This window comes from Balaenoptera physalus, assembly GCF_965194825.1.
Source record: "Balaenoptera physalus genome assembly, chromosome: 13".
Taxonomy (NCBI): Eukaryota; Metazoa; Chordata; class Mammalia; order Artiodactyla; family Balaenopteridae; genus Balaenoptera; species Balaenoptera physalus.
This window is the reverse complement of record NC_138892.1, coordinates 69,427,246-69,449,266: the sequence shown is the minus strand read 5'-3', so window position 1 is coordinate 69,449,266 and position 22,021 is coordinate 69,427,246. Positions and strand designations below refer to the sequence as shown.

General features: G+C 36.9%; 1 protein-coding gene across 1 annotated transcript in view; it reads right to left on the bottom strand.

Moving 5' to 3' along the window:
• The window catches only part of NELL2 (neural EGFL like 2), a 601,925-nt gene that overhangs the window by 213,002 nt on the left and 366,902 nt on the right, over positions 1 to 22,021 (bottom strand). The window lies entirely within an intron of this gene.

Below are 22,021 nucleotides of genomic sequence, written 5' to 3'. Positions count from 1 at the left end.
GCTTCTTGGTGTTGCAAAATGAGCAACCAGTAATTGGTAACCAAAATTATTGTAATTATTGCTGTTACTATAGTTATCATTGTCATATCTGTCCTGAACAACCATGGCATGCCTTGGGTTGGCAAGTCTCTAGAACTGATATGTGGATGTGGACCTAGGTGACCCAGAGAGATTACACGGAAAGGACTTCCAACTAATCTAATCTTAGTATTAATTGGAATAGAGACATTCCCAGAAAGGAATGCATAGACTCCAGATTGTACCCAGGGAGTGCATCTTGAAAAAATAATATGAAACCGATGCTTCAGCTCAGCTCCAAAGACAGGTGTGTGCCACTGTGTGCTGTTACATGGGTTATCTCTTCTAATGCAGACATCATGGAAATGAATACATTCTGTGAAAATGTTCTGTAGGAGGATTAAATGAGATAGTGTATGAGAGGCGGCTGGGATTCTAGAAACAGGGTTACCTGAATGCAGCCTCCTTCCTCTCTGAGCAACTCCAAGCTGTGTAGCTCCAGATTCAAGCAGCTGCTATAAGTTACTGGCAAGTGGGTATAAAGGAAGTCTTGAGTTCTGTTGTGGTCCTAGGAAAAAAAAAAAAACCCGAGGGGCTTCCTCTCCTGTGGTCTGGGTAAGCAACTGCTTAATGGCATTGAGTCTGAGGGTTAGAACTTTAGCCATGAATACAGATAAGATCTGTGTATGGATCTCTAGGGTAAGGTCAGTGCCAATCTTACATTACTGGAAAACTACAGTGGAACTTCCAAATAAACAGGGAGCAAAAGATGGAATGAATAGCAAATTAAATAAAACAGCAATAATTTTAAAAAAGGAAAAAAGCAAATTATGAGATAAAGGAACCAATAAACTTAAAAGAAAGAAATAAAATCAAGTCTATTAGTTATTATACTACATGTCAGTGAAAGATTTAAAAGACAAATTGTTAGACTTTTATATACTTTATATATTATATTACTTAATATTATATTACTTATTATTTATAAGTAACCTACATAAAATAAAATAATAATGAAATTATTTTATAAAAAAGGACACAGCTGGATAAAGAAATACCAGTCAAATGTAAACAAAAAGAAAGCAGGAGCAGCAATATTAATATCACTCAAAATGGAATTTAAGGTCAAAGGTACTACACAGATTAAAGAAAATAATGATGTTACAGAGTTTCAGTATGAAAGGACCAAGGGAATGGACAAGGGGCAATATTTAAATAGATGATAGACAAGAATTTTCCAAAATTAATAAAAGACATTTAGCCACTTTTTTAAGAATCTCTATGAACACCCATCAGAATAAATAGGAAACCACATAAAAGTACATCACAATAAAACTGCTTAAAAACAAAGACAAGAGAACAGCATTTAGACAGCCAGGGCCATATTTTGGCTGTTTTAATACAGCAGAGAAATGATATGGAGTGACATTTTTCACATAAAAAGAGTAACACAAAAAATGGGAAGGGAAGGGGAATGGAGATTAAAAGTTCTAAGGTTGTAATATTACAACTAGCTAGGGGAGTGGGGAAAAGTAATCATTTTTATTATACTGTAATAAGTCAAGTTTTCTCACTGGTTATAAAAGGAAAAAGCAAGTATATGCTGCTTACTAGAAATATGCATTAGACATAAGATTGAAAACAAATGGTAGGAAATGATCTATAATACAAACTCTTAAACCACAGCGATGGGGTCACCATCAGATGATGTTAAGACTGTAAAAAAAAAAAGGAACATTATTAGAGATGAAGAAAGCCATGCCATAAAAACAAAATATTAATTCACAGGAATATATGAATCCGATAATATGGTGAGAACAGCCACTGCCCCTCCTGATAGAGAATTTGGCTGGACCCCGCTAACTAGGAACTGCTGATGGAACCAGGTTAAGTATGGAGTGTGGAATCTTACTGCTAGAGGTCTTGCCCTTCCCTACCCCTAATATGAGTTACTTTGACATCTGGGGGTTGGCTAAAGATTATTATGTTTATAGTGACTATTCTCAAAATCCTGGGTGCTGACTTACACCAGGTAGAGAGTTTTTAGATTGGTGAATGATATGGCCCAACGTTAAGAAGATGACACAAAAATATCTTCCTTAACTTCAAGCAACTTACACTCTGGGGAAGACCAGCTTATAAAAGAAACTGCAATACAACACATAGCACGATAAATGTAATAAGAATGGTAGAAGCAAAAGTATACAAGGCATAGGATACTAAGTGTCACAAAGAGAGTTACAAATAAAGGCAAAGCTAAAGTATGAAAAAATGAATTAAAAGTCACTAATTCAAATGCAGGGTGATAGAAACCCAGGTTTCCACTTCACATCCAGTGCCAGAATTGCCACAAGTTTAAAGTGCAATAGTATCATATCTCCATGGGGGCTATTAGTCAGGGCATCACACATCCTTTATTCTTGCATCTAAGAGTAGCTTTAAATCTATTTCTTAAATTATGATTTAACAAAAGAAACATGTAAATGATTAAACTGTAAAAACCTGGAAGTTCCTGTGAGACCCTTACTTCATGCAGCTTTCTGTGGAAACCATCTTGGTTGGAGGAAGTCTGATTTCTACATTCTCTCCTGAGCCTTCAGTAAGAGTGCATCTGTTTGGAAGGGATGCAGACACAGGGCTCCCACTGCCTTCAAAGGACTGCCATGCTGAGCCAACTCAATAGGATAAAAAGAAAACAGTTGAGATAAGCTGTAGCTTCCCAGATAGCATCCATAGCGCTTCCATGCAAAAATTGCAGGGGAGAAATCGAAGGGAAACATAGGGGCATTCGGAAAACAGATGGTAGAATAATCATTCTACCACAGTGCCTGATGTAAACTAGGACCAACAGATTCCAGCATCCTCCTTTTCCAATTTCCCTCCTTTATATTCCCATCTGAATATAAACCCAGCTCATGGCTCTCAGTTGAAGATATAGCCTCACATTCCTTGCAGAAGTGACAGGCCAATTGAAATTCTTTGATAGCAAAAGTTATGTCCTGAATAAGACCAGGACACAAAGCTAAGGATTTTTTTAAAAATTAATTAATTTATTTATTTTTGGCTGCGTTGGGTTTTCATTGCTGTGCACAGGACTTTCTCTAGTTTCGGCGAGCGGGGACTACTCTTTGTTGAGGTGCGCGGGCTTCTCATTGCGGTGGCTTCTCTTGTTGCGGAGCACTGGCTCCAGGCGCACGGGCTTCCATAGTTGTGGTGCGTGGTCTCAGTAGTTGTGGCTTGCGGGCTCTAGAGCGCCCGCTGAGTAGTTGTGGCACACGGGCTTAGTTGCTCCTTTACTAAGAAAGGTCACTTTTGGTCTTTCAATATTATATAATATTTATACTTGGAATGGAAATTGAAATGCAAGGGAAAGAGAGAAGTTAAGGATGATTCCTTCTCTCACTATATCTTGGCAAATAAAAAATTTTAAAGACCAAAAAAATTGGTAAAAAAGTTCTTTTATTTAATCATGGTTTTCCCCCCACTTCTATTAATATATTGAAGGTTTTATTAAAAAAAAAAAAAGAAACATGATGTCCTTTACTTTTCTTTAATCCTCTCCAACCTCCTCAACCATTTTCCCTGAAAACTAGGACAGTGCTCTGCAAGTAGGCATGTTCAAAAAATACTTATGGATTGAAAATATTTACTGTAATATATTATTAGGTTATTATGTTGACTTAAAACTACATACTTCCTTGCTTATCATTCAAGTCAAACACTGATGTTAAGTGAAAATTTCTTAAATATCCTAAATTATAAAACCGGGACTTTGTATCATTATTTATCACAGATCTATTTAAGTATCTGGGGTATAAAGAACTTTTTACTTACAACTTTTATGTTAAAAGTGACCTTTTATTACTTTATAGTTAATTAAGAAGACAGCTGTGTTATAATAAAAGTGTCCTAAAATAGAAACCTAAATTTCTGGGTTATATTCCCATTGTTGTCATAAACTAAGAAAGTATGTGGTCTTATCTGTGTACATCAGTCCTCTATTCTGAGTCTCATCAGGAAACTGAGGAAGCAGGATTCAATAATTCCCATGATTCTTCAGTGATGCTATGTAAGTGCTGATATCAAGTTTAAAAGTTTCAAGAACATTTGAACAATTGTATGGATTCTCACAACTACTTGTAACAAAACCCTTTACCTTTGTCTTGTCAAATACAAGTGAAATGGTTTTATGGTTAGACAAACTGAGAGAAACCATGTAGCTCCCATGTGAGGAAAATTTGTAAGAATTATTTTAAAATAAGTTTTTTTAATAAAAAAAGTCTATTGTTGAAAATAAGAAAAATACTAAACAGTGTAGAGAATATTTAATGAAAATTAACAGAATTGACTGTATACTGTATTCCTGATCTCTAGAGATTTAGAAAGAATAAGGTCAGTAGAACCCATTTGTTATTAAAATTTAACTTTCAAATACTTTGTATACCTATAGTCCAGTGTTTTATTGATAGGTCACTCATTTGAAATTAAAGAGATTGTAAAAACTTAAAACAAATGCAAATTATCTAAAATCACCTTGACTCTGGATTATTAATATTAAATATAAAAATATTGATATAACACTATCAAAATTATGACTATATGTTATGTATCCCCTATCAAAAGAAAAGAAAATTTTGTATGTAATTAAGAAAAAAAAAAACAATAAAGTTAAAAAGAAGGCTAAAAGGAATATTAAACTTATAACTCAATTCCTTTTTTTTTGACAACTAAAGAACCACTTTCATAATTGATATAATCTGATTTAGAAAAAAGTTCTGTCTCACAAATAGTACAGCCCAGTCCCACTGTAATTTAAATGTTTCCAGTGGCTTTTTGCTGTATCCAATGCTCCGTTCTATGAGAAGAATCTCAACCTTCATTTTGCTCAAAACCTGCCATATTTGGTAATTATTCTGATAATTCAGTTTCCAATTCAAGTCATATCATGACTTGCATTTTAGTTGGTTTTTGTGACTCTGTCCATGGTACCACAGACAGCTTTTTGATGGGAAAGGCAGTGGCCACTCATATTTGTATGCCTAGAACTTTGCATAATGCTTGGTCCATGAAAAGATTCCAACAAATATTTGCTATATTAAACCAATGGATAAGTTCAAACAGTGATTGGAAGCTGAATCACAAAAATAATATCTAATCTTTTGTTCTGATGTGGGCTAAGTGATTTAGGAAGGCTAATTGAGTTGAAGAGCTAATTGAAGAGCAACTTCAGTATTCACTAGAACAGAAGATATTTTTGCCAAAGAGAAAAGATAGGGAAATTTATCAGCATATCTGATGACAGGTATGCATTCTGTCTCATGGAAATAAGAAAGAATCAAAGAGGGCTGGAAGCCAAGTTAGACAGGTGAAAATGTATCAGGCCTTTAAAAAGGCTAGAAGGGAGTTTGTTCTTAGGGAATTAGTTTATATATGGCTTGTATTTTCCTCTTTCTTAATTTTATCTAAGAATCATAGGTAATTTTTAAAATGCCAATAGCTCAGCTGTGCTGAAAGTTATTAAGTTTTTTTGTTTTTTGTTTTTTTTTCCATTGGTGGATCATGGTTTTAAAGAGTGAATACAGCATGATAATGGGAGTGAGGGAAGCCTAGCAGAAAGATAAAAGTCATGGAGCTAGACGAAATATTATTTGGGGATTCTTGTCCCAAAGCTCCCCTCTATTCAAACCTTGGGAATTCCATGTTTGATGATAAAGATCAGCAAGTGGGACTGATATAAATGAATAAAATAAAATTTTCCTCAGCAGAGTTTATGTCAACTTGTATAACCTACTCCTCATAGCTCTTACACCTCAATGTCTACCACCAATCGTCAGCCATACCATTTCTTAGGGCAATCTTGACCTTAGGCAAGAGGGATGTATGTACTACTAGTCCAGTGTTCTGGGGCTTAATTTTAAGCCACTTAATGGCAACTTGACTCTAAATGTGAGTGCTGATTTTGATAACGTAGATTTTGTTCTTATTACTAAGACCAAGCTATCACGTCAACACCCACTTAATTGTAAGGGGTTTAGAAAACCAAAACCATGCAAAGGTAGGCTTGGCATTCCAACAGAAGGTAGCAGAGTCGTTCCAGGACATATCTTGATGGGCTGGCAGTGACCAATACTAGCTCAGAGCAACATTTGAAACACGACATAGGGTCGCAGAGTGGCCAGCCAGTGAGCAAGGCAAAGAGGTGAAAATCATAGTATTCAGAGATTTAGGTTGGTAAGTAAAATTCCAGACTATGTAGGTCCAATGCTTGTTTCCAGACCCTGCATATTCTTTTTTTTTTTTTTTTTTTTTTTTAGCCCTAATATACCATTCAAGCCTTGAGGCAAGACAAGGCTCTGGAAGTTTTACCTTGATAAGAAGTAGTAACTCCTTTAGGCAGTGCTATATTAATTCATTATTCAACAAATATTTACTGACTATTCATCAGTTCATAAAGTTCTTTATGTAATTATTATGTAACAGTGCTGTCAGGCACTGTTCTAGGTGTTAGGATTGTAACATTGAACAAAAAAAACAAGCAGAAATTTCTACCCTTATGAAGTTTATATTCAGATGGTCTCCTTCCCTCATCTAACACATTTGCCGCTTTTCTAGAAAGGGTCTGTGGTCTCAGCCTAAGGGTGGTCCCCACCTGGAGAAACAATGGTAAAAAGGCTTACTATGATCCTTGATCCTTTGTGTTGGGAAGGGAGGTGGAGTAGAGAATCAGTGGGCAATCATACTTGCTGTCCAAATATCAACCCAGGATCTCAATGGCATCTTGATGCCATTAATGAATCTTCTCACAAACACATTCCTATACAATGAGAAAAGAATAGGTTTCTAAGAGACAGAAACAATGGTACTGGTCTAGAACGCACTGCGGTATAACGTTAACATTGATACCATATTCTTTATTAGTCACAGTTTAGTTGAAGAAACAGAAATAACTCTGGGTATTTTAAGCAGGAACTGACATGATGCAGAGAATTAGATGCTTACAGAATAGTTAGAAGTTATATGAAAAGGTACTTTCCTGTTTGAGCCTCCAGGAACATTCTAGAACAATAGGTCATCATTGGAACTATGCCAGAAAAAAGGGACACCGCTACTACCTCTGAAACCGCCACTGTTCAACACACAGAAAACTGGACAACAGATACTGAAATATTACCTGAGAAAACTCATGACCACAGCCATGCCTGAGAGCAGAAATAGCCAAAAAGGGGCAGAAAGGTAGCTTCCACCTTGCTTTCACCTTCCAAGTGTTCTGCAAGTGCACTCTAACTAGGGGAATTAATTTGCAGCCAGAACTCTAGCTGCAAGAGAGTCTAAGATGGCAGAATGGAGGCTGAGTGAGCCCCATTCAAAATATGCGCATCCACTTTAACCTCCAAGGTGAATTTGTGAAAGTACAGAGTCTTAGGCCTTCATTTGATCTAATGAATCAGTTTCTGGTTACAAAAACGGACATGTTAACGAACACTTACCCCAAGGGATTCTCATGCTTAGGAACATTTGGGGAAAAGTTCATTAGAATGATTAGGATGAGATCTGGGATACACAGTCATATTAAACACAACCAGAAAATATTTTTAAAATATGTGATTTTAAAAGAAATATTGAGCCATGCTTATATAATTTAATTTTGTGGACCTGATTCTACTCTGAATCAGAAAGGGAAATGCTTATCATCTCAGGTAGTTTTTCACTTCACAGTGCAAAATGGGAAAAAAATTTTCTCTCCTCAGTGTTTTGCTCTCTCTAGTTCTTCATGCAACTGGGACAAATGCTGACAATTTGGTGGCTGCATTTTATTACAGAACTTTGCCTAGTGCTCTCTCTGGGGGTATTTCAAAGTAATGTCCTATTCAGACCTCAAATTTTACTCTTTTCTAGTTTGCAAGCAAGGAACAGTTTAGCATTATTCCAAGGAATGAGAAATTGCTCATTTAGGAAGGCAAAAATGCATGTTCTTTCTTCATCTAGGGGAAGATTTCCATTGAATAAATGATTGCATCTGGCTTCTAAAGATTTATTGATTTAAATGCATTAAATTGCTCAACTCAAAAATAAGTGGGAATTTATAGTTCAAAGAGAAACATCAAATCAACCTTGCATATAACCTTCCTCACAGTGCCTTGAACAATGTTGGCTGAATTAATGAAAGATGAATTTCCTGTGCTGATTTACTTTGCTAAGATAATGATGCATCTGTAGCTTTTTCCCAAAGTGACTTAGTACTTCCTGGAAATTCTCATGGTTTTTGAGGTTTCCTTAAATGTGAATTTCAGTCATGTAATTAAAAGGTTGTTTTAGTCATGGTAAGTAACACTGGCTGTTGTAACAAACAACCCACAAGTCTTGGTGGCTTAAGACAATGAAGGTTAATTTCTTATTCAGTGATCCAACTGACTGTTGAGTGATCAGCCCTCCATCTAGTGATTAGTATTGTAGTCTGCTGGTATCTAATAGCCCTACCTCTCCTAAATCAGAGTCAAAAAACATTTTGTGTAAAGGGCCAGATAGTAAGTATTTTAGGCTTTGCCCGTCAAGAGGCAAAATCAAAGATATTATGTAGGTACTTACTGAACAAGAGAAAAAACAAATTTCAGCAAATATTATATTGATGAAATTCAGAATATGATAACTGAGTGCAGTTATTTGTAATACAAGCTTACCAATGAGAAAAATTGAATTATTTTGTTGGGGGATACAATTTTGCTTGATTGAGGTTTAAATTACTTTTCCTATAGTCAAAATGACTGCAAATGTTCATCAGTTAATGCTAGTCTTTATTGAAATTTTTTTTTCTTATTTCATCTTTTCACGTGGATAAGTTCTGCCAATATTGATATCAGTCCATGAGTGTATGATTTTAATTGACTATATTCATCTCTTGAAAGGTAGTTTCAGGATTCTATAAGATTCTTCTCTTGCCTTTTAACCTATCATTACATGGTAGACTAATCACTTCCGATTGAAGATTAGAAGGAAGCTCCTCAACTGAACAATTATATGGATTATGAAATGTGAAAATTTTTGTACTTGCATCGAGATACCAAAAATACTGCTGTTACAGTAGTCTGAGCTGGGAAAGCATATCACTGCAAATTTGTGTGGGAATGGAGATTTGGGTTTTTGTTTTAAATTTACAGCACAGAAGGTGTATAAAGCAGCTTGAGGTTACCTGTGGCTCAAACAAAATTAGGTTGTTATGGAAATGACTACAATGTATGTGTTTCACATGTAAGTGCTATTTTGCCTTGAAATTCTAGGTTGAATTCAGTAAGCATTATCAATTCTGTGGAAAAAGATGATTTCCAAAGTCATTCAGTATTTGATGATAGTGGCTGAGCACAGCTTTCCTTGTTCAGAAAAATTTTAATTTTGAGTCTGTTTATTTTGACAATAAATTAACACTGCTAAACCATCAGAGTACTGTGTAGTAGGGCAGGGTAAGAAATCCAGCTTCTATTTCTGACAAAAATTCATGGAACTGGAGATGGATAAATCCATGAAAGCAAATGAAATATGCTGTTGACACTTGTTTCAATAACACATGATAGAGTCAAATATTTTCTGCAGAGTCTTTGCTCATAAATAAGACAGTTAACAACCATAGGCTTTAAATACCTTATTTTTTCACAAACTTTGTGAATTTGTCCAACAGAACCTTTTTCTGTTCCACACATATTTTTACCATCATCGGTTGTAATACATCTTAGCAGATTCCACTTTATGTTGTACTGAATTAATGTTTTTTTCAACTTCTCTGAAAAGGTACTCACCTGTATTTGTTCCACTCAGATGATTCAGTAACTTAAAACTTGGCATCCAATAAACAACTGAGTGGTATAGGTAACATTTACTCATCAAGAACCAAAACAAACCACTCAAAATCATCTACCTTATGATTAATGTTTTTGTCAACTCTCCATGTTGTTTCCAATATCCTTAACTTTTTGAGCAACTGTTCTCATCAAAAGGGTAATAGTTTTGAATTATTTTTTTCTGGATGCATTTCTTCAGCTGCAATCAAACACAATTTAATTAACTCCCCATAAGTAAACAGCTTTCTTGCTTGGCTGACAAATGAGCCACTGGAAAATGTATTTAGGTTGCAGCCTTATTTTTTTCTTTACTTTTGTGAAGAAATTCTACTGTGATAAGATATTTTGTTTTAAATTTTCTAATTTTTCTGGACATTGTTTTCCTGTCAGTTGGGAATATTTCAATATGTGCTCTGTTTGGTAATATCAAGACTTATCGTATTAGTTTCTTATTGCTGTTATAACACCACAAACTTAGTGACTTCTTAACACAACACAAATTTATTATCTTACAGTTCTGGAGGTTAAAAATCCAAAGGGAGTCTCACTGGCTAAAATCAAAATATTGTGGAGTCTGTGTTTTTTTCTGGAGGATCTATGGGACAATCCAATTCTTGCTTTTTCACAGTCTCTAGAGGATTCCTAAATTCCTTGGCTCATGGCCCCAGCCAGCAATTACATCACTCCAACATCTCCTTCCATCATCCCATTTCCTCCTCTGACTGTCCCGCTTATCCCTTTGTAAGGACCATTGTGATTACATTAGAACCACTAGGGTAATAATGGTCTCAGTGCCTTTCTGGAATGATGAGATTCTGAACCAGACAGCCAGAACTGCAGGACTGCTGTTAAGGGATTTTAAATTGTGTGTTTTTAACACTGCAGTGAAATAACTTAAGATATTCTTTGTGTTCTTAGTATGAGGGGCTATTATATGTCATGTTGGCATAAATTGTTTTGTTAAAGGGAAGGTGTTTCTAATGGTGTTTCAGTGTTTGTATTGATACAAAGTAAATTATTACTTTGCTCTGGGTGTTTTGGCCACTGAGAAAATACTGTATTGCAAAGGAAACAATCTTATTTCTTAAGACAACAAACATATTTTAACAAGTTCTTCACTTCTGTTCATTGATTTCTAATTGACTTCATGCTTCACGCTGGGAATTGAGAAGTTGTTTGAAGTAGGATAGGTAAACCTCAGCATATAATATAAAATTCATTCAGGTCAGCTGCAGTGTTTAAATTACACATTTTACATCCCTTTTTACAGACACTAAAGTAAAAAATATGTCTTTCTGGGTTGTAAACATGTGGTAATAACAGAATAGTATACAGTCAATGTTAAATAAAACCCAAAAGTGGAATGTGCAGAAAATAGGATTTGGTTAATTTGTGGAATCATTTTTATGTTTGCCTTTAACTTTTTTAAAAACAAGATTCCTAGAATAGGTTGGTACATTCTGTTAAGACTTACAGCATTCCATTTTGCTTATAGTGTTGTATCACAAGGGACTCCCCCAGGGACCATGACTTGCTGGTGTGTGTATATATTTACAAAAACAAAAGAAAAAGTTACCCATTGGGATATAAGGTAGCAGACACAACTAAAGACTGTGGCTTTTTGAGGTGCAATTCCCTGATTTACAAAATTATTTACAATGTGTCTTATTGTTTTTGTGACAGGATTTATTCAGACTGCTGTGTTCTACATTTGATGTGCCAAAATGCTATTAATCTAAATATTTGTAAATAAAGTCTTGTATCTAGACTAAATTTTAAAATCTCTATCTCAAGATCCCTTAAATTAGTTGCACCTGCAAAGTTCCTTTTTTTCCTTAATATTTTTACTTTACGTATGCATAGTTCCTTTTGACATGTAAAATAACATATTCACAGGTTCCAGGAATTAGGATATGGACATCTGGGGGTGGGGGTGGTGGTGGTATTATTTTGCCTACCACAGCTAAAAGGTCATTGCATAAAAAACACAATGCTTTGCCACCTAATTTGTTAACAAAATAATCCACACTCCAGTATGCTTCAAACATGCACCATATGAAGTCCACTTTTTTCTTCCTTTCTTGTTTTGACCTGACGAATATGCACTGATAGTAAAAGCATAAAATAAAACAAAATGTTACAGTACAGTGATATGGATGGCAGTCAAAATGTGGTCAAGTTATAACTGCATCATTGCAATGTAGAATGCACTGAGTCAGCAGGGGGCAGCAGTGAGGGCACCACACATGGTCTCTGCTGTATCTATTCAACCCTGCCACTTAATATGAAAGCGGGCATAAACGATATAGAAATGATTGTGAATGTGGATGTGTTCCAATAAAACTTTATTACATTGCAAATTAAATTTTAAATAATTTTGAATGTTGTGGAATATTATTATTCTTATTTTTAAAGGTAATTGAAAAATGTAAAGCCATTTTAGCTCATGGTTGTACAAGAATAGGCAGTGAGGACCACAGGGGGTGTGTTTCCAAAATGGCAGCAGTGAGGGATATGGATACCCCACGTGGCACCAACAACAACACGGGCAAGAAGCACATTGAAGTGAACAAATGAAATGCAGTAGCCCTCTGGGCCTGGGATATTGTGGCTCAAAACTGTGCCATCTGCAGGAACCGCATTATGGATCTTTCCATAGGATGTTGAGCTAACCGGGCATCTGCTACTTCTGAAGAGTGCACCGTTGCATGGGGAGTCTGTGACCGTGCTTTTTCACTTCCACTGCTTCTCCTGCTGGCTCAAAACATGGCAGGTGTGTCTGTTGGACAACAGATAGTGGGAATTCCAAAAGTATGTGCACTAGTAAAAAAGAATTCTTCTATCAAGCTCAGCTGTTCTGTTATTCATTTAATGACTTGCCCTCTTGTTCCTTAATTATAAATTAGATAGACCCGTGTCTTTTACGCTTTGTCTTTCCAGTTTGCTATTCCTGCAGCCATATTGTATTGATATTCTGTGTCAAATGAAATCCAGGTGGATTCTAGAACAGATGCTGTCTGTTGTATATATGTGAAAAAAGTAAACATAAATAAAGAGTCCCCTCTTCCCAGGTTGGAAAGCCAGCTTTTGCAAGAGAGATGTTTGTTCATTAGAGACAGAGCAGAATTGTCCTGTGAGCACATCGCTTGGTCACAAGGAAGCCTGCTTATTGACGGCAATCTTGGGAAAGTTACCTCTCTGCTCCAAGCTTTCCTCCTCTATCAAGTGGCTTCTAAGGATTAAATGGCATCAGGTGGACACAGAAAGAGTCTTTGTAAACTGTAAAGACACTGTACAAATGTGAACTTTCTGTATGACATGTTGCTTTCTCTTCTTAGTTTGAAAAAGTAAACTTGAAAAAACCTAATATGTAATCTTGGCTGGCTAAGAGCAATTTTTGCACGTAAGTTGAAAATTGATATTTAAAATTGAGTTAATGGGAGAATTCAAGTTTCCTTCCCTACTACCACCCTTTGCAATTTGTTTAAAATGTCTTTTTTTTAAATGATTTTTTTTTTTTAAAGAGTTCCTGACTTATTTATTTATTTATTTAATTGTTTTGGCTGTGTTGGGTCTTTGTTTCTATGCGAGGGCCTTCTCCAGTTGTGGTAAGCGGGGGCCACTCTTCATCGTGGTGCGTGGGCCTCTCACTGTCGCGGCCTCTCTCGTTGCGGAGCACAGGCTCCAGACGCGCAGGCTCAGTAGTTGTGGCTCACGGGCCTAGTTGCTCTGCAGCATGTGGGATCTTCCCAGACCAGGGCTCGAACCCGTGTCCCCTGCATTGGCAGGCAGATTCTCAACCACTGCGCCACCAGGGAAGCCCCCTAAAATGTCTTTTTTTTTTTGGCAGTGCATGTGCCATGTGGGATCTTAGTTCCCTGACCAGGGATCGAACCTGTGCCCCCTGCATTGGAAGTGCTGAGTCTTAACCACTGGACCGCCAGCAAAGTCCCTGTTTAAAATATCTTGGTCTAATACTGATTCAATAGCCATATAATCTCTAACTGAGAAACAGTATAGTTTACTGCAGTGGTTCTCAAAGTATGGTCTGAGGACTCCTGGGGGTACCTGAAACCCTTTCAGAAGTTTCATGAAGTTCCTTTTCCAACTGTATGACCATGAGGCCAGCTTTTCTTTATATGCTTCAACCAAAGCAACATGTTGAATGAAGAAGCTGACATGATAATCCAGCTGTCTTCTATTGTCAGATATAAAAGAGATTTGCAAAAATGCTGCTCTTCTAATGATTTTTTTTGTTTTGAAAAAGTTACTTTTAATAAAAATATGCCCAAAAAAAAAAATAGGCAGTGAGCCAGATTTGGCCTGTGGGCTGTAGTTTTCTACCTACTTCTAGGGCCTTGGAGCCCTCCACTGCAGGAGGCTGTGTGAACTATGCCTAGAGTTAGACTACTTCACTTCTGCCCACCTTCCATTACTTAGAACTCAATTACCTGATCATACTTAACTGCAAAGGAGGCTGGGAAATGTAGTTTTTCTATGTGTCCAAGAAAAGGGAATATGTGTATTGCTGAACATTAGCATTTTCACCATTGCCTGCTCTTTCTGGTAACCAAATTTTCATTCTCTCCCCTTTTCCCACATATAGATTACACTCATTTCCAGGATCTCAGATAATGCATGTCCTCTACAACCTATCAGATATAGTTTCTCATAGTCCTGTGACTATGCACTTAGTATCCATCCCCGATATCCACCATAAAGAATAGCTCCGTTTGGAAAGGGTAAAACAGGGAGACACAGCCATTACTGGTCAGAGGTAATCCAGATGGACAAACCCAGAGAGTAGGGGGAGATCTTTGACTCTTCTCTGAATCAGCTCTCTGGAAGGAACTCTTTTGCACATTGTGCTCTGTGGCCTCCTGACTCCATCCTTTGGGAGCTTCCTTCTTATCTCTTATCCTCCTTGCACATCTGAAGTGGGCTGTGCCTTCCTGGGGCTGCAGAGTTTTGTCAGCCCACTGTTTGCCCGATGATTATTTTACGCTCTTTAATTACAAGCTCCCTGAGACCACCCACGTGGTTTTATGTGATATGCAATTTCTTCATGAGCAAAGCTTCAGGTCTATTTGCTTGCAATCAGTACCATGTGCCTGTAACCATACTCAGAGATGCTTCCCAGACATTGATCTCTAATCAGCTTGATTTTATTGCCTGATCCCTCCAATTGTTTTTCTTAATTTAATGGTGGCTAAAAATGGCTATTAATGTGTGTGATCTTTGCTGCAAGACTGAAGTCACTTTGAGCAGCAGAAGTTTTTCGGTTACTCCAAGCCTTTCTCAATCACATCACTTACAGTTTAGGATCTAGAAACAAAGATATTTCCAACACTTTGATGGCCCACATTTTTAGATTTTTTTCTATTCCCTCTCATTTCCGCTTACAAAGTGACCAACTTTTTCCGGAGCTCATTTCATTTCTTTCTTGTGCCAGATGCGGACAAACACTAGTTTGTACGCACTAACATTGTTTTCTAACCTCTTTCCCTAGAGCTACAATTCAGTAAGCACAAGATCTGCCTACCAAATTATTGCTGGCAACAGATTTTTGCAAACGTCTTTCCCATAACACAATGCTTTCCTGATTTTTCAATCTGCTGACTACCTTCCTACTGATAAACCATAGTCTCCAATTTCCACTGGAAAATTTAAGTGTTACTTAGGCTAAGTGCGGTAGCAAACAACATTAAAATCTCAATAACTTAAAGCAATTCAATTTTTTTTCTCATTCATATCATGAAACAATTTGGTGTTCATTGGGCAGCTTTCTATGCAGTCATTCAGATTGTAGTCCTTGGGAGGGGATTTGAAAGAGCTATATAAGGTTTCAAACCTAATGAAATAGGAGTTTAGGTATAAGAGAGGAACTTGTACATCTTAGGAAAAAGTAGACCAAAACTTAGGTCCAGATTAGGAGCAAGACTCATTAGCTGCCAAGTGCCAGGGAACTGGGCTAAAGCTCTTAAAATATCTCCTCGGATTCTCCTAGGATTGATCAAGAAATTCCAATCAGCAGGGAGGCATATATTGGCCTCAGCTGTAGGATCTAGAAGGAGACGGGAAAGGAAACCAGAGAGCGGTTACATCTCCCTCCAAAGAGCACCCTAGCACGTCTTGTGAGTTGACCAGGACCTGGGCAGAGCTCCTGCTTTATTCGTTTTTTTTTTTTTTAATTTATTTAATTAATTTATTTATTTTTGGCTGCGTTGGGTCTTCGTTGCTGCGCGGGCTTTCTCCAGTTGCGGTGAGCGGGGGCTGCTCTTTGTTGCGGTGCGCAGGCTTCTTATTGCAGTGATTTCTCTTGTTGCCGAGCACGGGCTCTAGGCGCACGGGCTTCAGTAGTTGCAGCATGCAGGCTCAGTAGTTGTGGCTCGCGGGCTCTAGAGCGCAGGCTCAGTAGTTTTGGCGCACGGGCTTAGTTGCTCCGTGGCATGTGGGATCTCCTGCTTTTAAAGTGGGAGTTGTCACTCTTTCCTTGTATTGCTCATCATTTGCATTGTAACCGTGGAAGCTGGTTTAAAGCTTAGGAGTACCTTTCAATTTGTTTTGTTTTGTTCTGGAACTCACAAAGTTATTTATATCAGGATTAGCTGTGTATTCAGTCCTATGGTGAACCTTCCTTGATTTTCTTTCTTTTCCCAGTTAAAACCACTAATCTCAGTGACTATATAATATAAAACATATAAATAAGTAAAAGAATGTAATCTTCTTGACAACTTTGTACGTTAGATATTATTGTCGATAGGACAATAATGTTAGGATAGATATCCATTTTTTAGAAAGTGAGCTTCACCGTGATTAAGTTAGGAAATGACAGGGCAGGGATGTGAACTCAGGTCCAACACATTCTTGGTTTTTAACGACTTTCAGAATATTTAAGGGAATTTTGGATAACTAGTCTTGCTGCTCCTCCAATAACCCCAAGATGCAGACATCTTTGAGGACATAGACTAAAAAAGAGGTGCCTGTAAATGCTGGCACGTCCTTCAGTTGGGGTAATGGCTTGGGATCCTGTATTGATCCTGCTAGATAGTAAATGGACCACTTCAGAGGGCAGTGGGTAGGACTTGCCCTGAGCAGGCAATATTTTCTTAGAGCTTATATTAAAGATATTTAGCCTTCATTTGCTTCAAATGGAGGAACATTCTGATGCTATTTCTAGGGATCTCAAGAAATCTAAATCTATCTATCTCTCTTACAGTTTTGGTAGTTAGAAATCAGGTTGCTCTGCAATCTTTCCCAAACTTTTCTGAACTGAGGAACTGAAGCCTTTCTCTGCAGGGCTTTGGCTAAATTAGAAGCCCTCATGGGACAGCCCTCTGGTACGTCTGCCTCATATCCAGAGAAGCCAGGACAAGACTGGGCTTCCCAGAGCCCTGGTGAGCTAGATTTTGCAGCTGCCTCTAGGCTCTGAAAGAAAAATTCTGTTTGAATAATAATATATGTAACGGGCTCAGGAAGAGAAGTGTAGAAAGTATGACATATTTGCTAACAGGGAAAGATTGACTCATTTGAGGATCTGAATAAATGAATAGCTCTTGGGAAGAAAATTTAACAGAATAATTGGTAGCAAACTAGTGGCTTTAGGTTGCTGTTAGTAGCTTTTTGTAAAGGAGTTAAGAGTGAGATTCTTCTACCAGCCTCTTTGGCACCTGAGAATAATAATAAGTATTAAGAAAAATATACTTACTGCATACTTATATTAAGTACTGGGCTAGATACTTATGAATATTCATTAAATCCTCACAAAAGCCCTACAATGTAGGCAGTATTGTTAACTCCATTTTGTAGGTGAGCATACTTAGGCTGTCAGGCCTAGGGAAGATATCTGAGTCTGCCTCCCTGGGTTCCAAAGTGGTAACTCCACTTAGCCCAAAATTAGGGAAAATAAACTCACTTGCCTCTACATGTCAAATAGGGAAAGAAAATCCTGGGTGCTGGGTTTGGTCGGCTCTGTCCCTTATGCCTGACGAATCCTGAGAATCAGTTTCTAGAGCCCTGAGGTCTTCACATGTGCAGCAGTAAGACATTTATAGATCTTTGGAAAGGCAGAAGCCTTTCTGTGGACATAGATCCTCAGCTTTAATTGATTTAGGGTGAAAAGGTAGAGAGTTTGGGGCTAAGGGAAGAGGGAGGCAAGTTTCATTGAGGTGGGTTATGTGTGGATTCAGCAAATGTGATCCCTTCACTTTGGCTTTACTAAAATGCTTTTGGGATTTTGATCATGAATTTTCTCTATGTTTACATATAAGAAAGAGAACAACTGTTTGGGGCAACAAATTTCTGAATACCCAATGGGCTACATATATTGCTGTTGAAGTTTCCCCTGGTTCATATAGCATAGGGTAGAGGTTGACAAACTATGGGTTATTGGCCAAAAATGGCCACTCATTCACTTATATATTATGCTCTCCAACACATGCTTTACCTTGATATATTAGCTGTACAAAAGCAGAGTTGAGCAGTTGCAACAGAGAATGTGTACCTGAACTATTTACTCTCTGGCCCTTAAACGAGACTTTGGTCTCAAACTCACTTTTAGTTAACTCTCTGGACTCTATGTGAGCTGGAAATTCTTTCATTCTTCCTTAGTCTAAGACCTGATGCTATAGGCAGAATCTGGTCCAAGATGGAGATAAGAGCCTCCCGAATTCACATTCTCCCATGGACATACTAAATCTATGGCATAATAGCAGACACATAGATCAATGGAAACAAAATAGAGAGCCTACAAAGAAACCCACGGAAGTATGGTCAATTGATACGACAAGGGAGCCAAAAATGTACCATGGGGAAATGATAGTGTCTTTAATAAATGATTTTGGGAAACCTGACAGCCACATGCAAAAGAATGAAACAGGACCACCATCTTATATCATACACAAAAACCAACTCAAAATGGACTAAAGTCTTATATTTAAGACCTGAAACTGTAAAACTCCTAGAAAAACAAAACTGTAAAACTCCTGAAACTGTAAAACTCCTAGAAAAACAAAAGGGGATAAGCTATGACCTTGGTTTTGGCAATGATTTTTTTGGACTTGAAACCAACAGCAAAGACAGTAAAAGGAAAAATAAATAGTAAGACTACATCAAGCTAAAAAGCATCTGCACAGCAAAGAAACTAATCAACATAATGAAAAGGCAACCTGTGGAATGGGAGGAAATATTTGCACATCACATATATAATAAGGGGTTCATATCCAAAATATATGAACTCACACAACTCAGTAGCAAAAAACAGAAACATTCTGATTTAAAAAATGAGCAGATGATCAGTATAGACATTTTTCCAAAGAAGATATACAGATGTCCAACAGGTACACTAAAAGGTGCTCCATATCACTAATAATCAGGGAATTGCAAATCAATTTTACAATGAGATATTACCTCACACCCTTAGAATAGCTATCATCAGAAAGACAAGAGATAACACGTTTGGGCAAGAATGTGGAGAAAATGAAACTCTTGTGCGCTGTTGGGAATGTAAATAGGTGCCATCACTATGGAAAATAGTATAGAGTTTCCTCAAAAAATTAAAAATAGAACAACCATATGGTCCAGAAATCTGACTTCTGGGTATATAGCTGAAGGAAGTGAAATCAGGATCTTAAAGAGATATCTGCATTCCCATGTTCATTGCAGCATTATTCACAATAGCCAAGATATAGAAACAATCTTCATGTCTGTCAACAGATGAATGAATAGAGATCTTGTGTGTGTGAGTATAATATTCCAATATATATTGGAATATTATTCAGCCATGAAAAAGAAGGAAATCCTGCAGTTTGTGACAACATGGATGGACCTAGAGGGCAGTATGCTAAGTGAAACAAGCCAGACAGAGAAAAACATGTGTACTGCATCATATCACTTATATATGAAATCTAAAATAAAAAATCAAACTCGTCAAAACATAGAGTAGAAAAGTGGTTGCCAGGGGTTAGGGACAGAGGAAATAGGGAGAGGCTGGTAAAAAGGTAAAAACTTTCAGCTATAAGATGAATAAGGTCTGAGTATCTAATGTAGAACATGGTGACTATAGTTGATAACACTGTACTGTATAATTGAAATTTGCTAACAGAGAACTTAAATGTACTCTCTCTCTCTCTCTATATATATGTAATGAATGTAATGTGTTAATTAACTAGATGGCAGAAATCCTTTCACAATGTATACAAATTGCAATTCATCATGATATACTCTTTAAATATATTACAATTTTTTTGTGGATTATACCTCAATAAAGCTGAAAAAAAATCTAGAGCATAAAAGTATTGATAGTCTATTCTGTGCTAGCCATGGGCCAAATATGCCAATGCAATAACTATCTTTATTGTTAATCACCATTTAATGAAGTGTTTTACTGGTGTCCCGCTCTATGTAGAGTGAGAATTCCACCAAGGTGATACGACTGTGTTTCTATTGGCTTTGCTTCACAGTTAAAATGATTCAAATTACTAAAATAAAATCAAGTTGTTTTCTTCATAACAAGGCAAAGCTATCTTCCTTTGGAATATATTTTAGAGATGATGAAATGATGCATGAAGACCTGCACTGAGAAATGTATTTACTATAGACGAAAAGCCCAAATTACTAGGAAAATTCAATTTGAAGTAGAAAATACATGCTACTAGATTCTTTATGGAATAGTGAAATACCACCGAATACAACACGATTTTATACAGCAATGAATATGCTCTAAGAAAGACGATATCATAAACACACTTGGGAGAATATAATTTGAATATAAATGTTCTCTTATTTAGCATTTTAAAGTTTTTATGAATTTCAAATATATCAGAAGAGCTCAGTTGGTGAATTGGGAGAAAAAAAAATTTTTCTTCTCTGTAAAATAAAGCTCAGTAAAGGAGTCCTTATTTATAGTCTCAGGTCCTAAACCTAGTGTGTCCCTGGCTGGAGATATTTCTCTTGGAATATGGTGTTTAGTTCTAGGCATGACACATACACGGGCACATGAACAACAGGAAAACATGTAGAAAGGAACAACTGAGATTTTTTTCTCAAGACAGATTAAAGGAATTAGAGGAATTTAATAGTGGAAGAAGAGGGTTCCAGAAGAATATGTGAAGATGAGTTAATATGTCCCAGCGAATAGAACTAGGACCAACATGACATACATTAAGTTGAAATTTAAGAAAACTAATTTCAGTTGATGTTCAGAAGAACTCAAATAGTTCTTGGATGTTTTCTAGAGGAGATGACTTTCCCATTTATGGAATATATGTAGGGAACTATTTGGAGATGTAATAATATGAATTTTGAACAAATATAAGAGGTTATAAAAGTAACCATCAGTGATACATATTAAAATTCTTTATACTAAAAATGAAAAGAAATAAACTATAAAAAGTAACTTAATATTTTGAGAAAAACATTGGCAAAAATTTGTGGAAGGATTTCCAACAATTATACATGAATATCTTTTTACTGTTTATCTCATGTATAATTGATCAAAGGACTAGAGATATATGAGCAAAGGACATATGTAGAAAATGGCAATGCCTACATAAGTTTAACCTCACAATTATTTAAAGACATTAAAATTAAAACAGTAATGTACCATTTTACACCTATAAAAAACTACAATGGAGAGCTAAAATTAAATTGATAATATTCAATGGTGACAAGGTTGTTTTAAAAGTAATTGCAGGGCTTCCCTGGTGGCGCAGTGGTTAAGAATCCGCCTGCCAATGCAGGGAACACGGGTTTGAGCCCTGGTCCGGGAAGATTCCACATGCTGCAGAGCAACTAAGCCTGTGTGCCACAACTACTGAGCCTGAGCTCTAGAGCCTGCGAGCCACAACTACTGAAGCCCGTGTGCCACAACTACTGAAGCCTGCACGCCTGGAGCCTGTGCTCTGCAACAAGAGAAGCCACCGCAATGAGAAGCCCTTGGCAACTAGAGAAAGCCCGTGCACAGCCACAGAAGACCCAATGCAAATAAAATAAATCTATCAAAAAAAAAAAAGTAATTGCATACATCGCCAGTGGAATGTTCTTTGATACAGCCTTTGGACAAGCAATAAAACACGTTAAATCAAGATAAGGGTAGGGGATTAAGAGGTGCAAACGACTATGTATAAAATAAATAAGCTACAAGGATATATTGTACAACACAGGGAATATAGCCA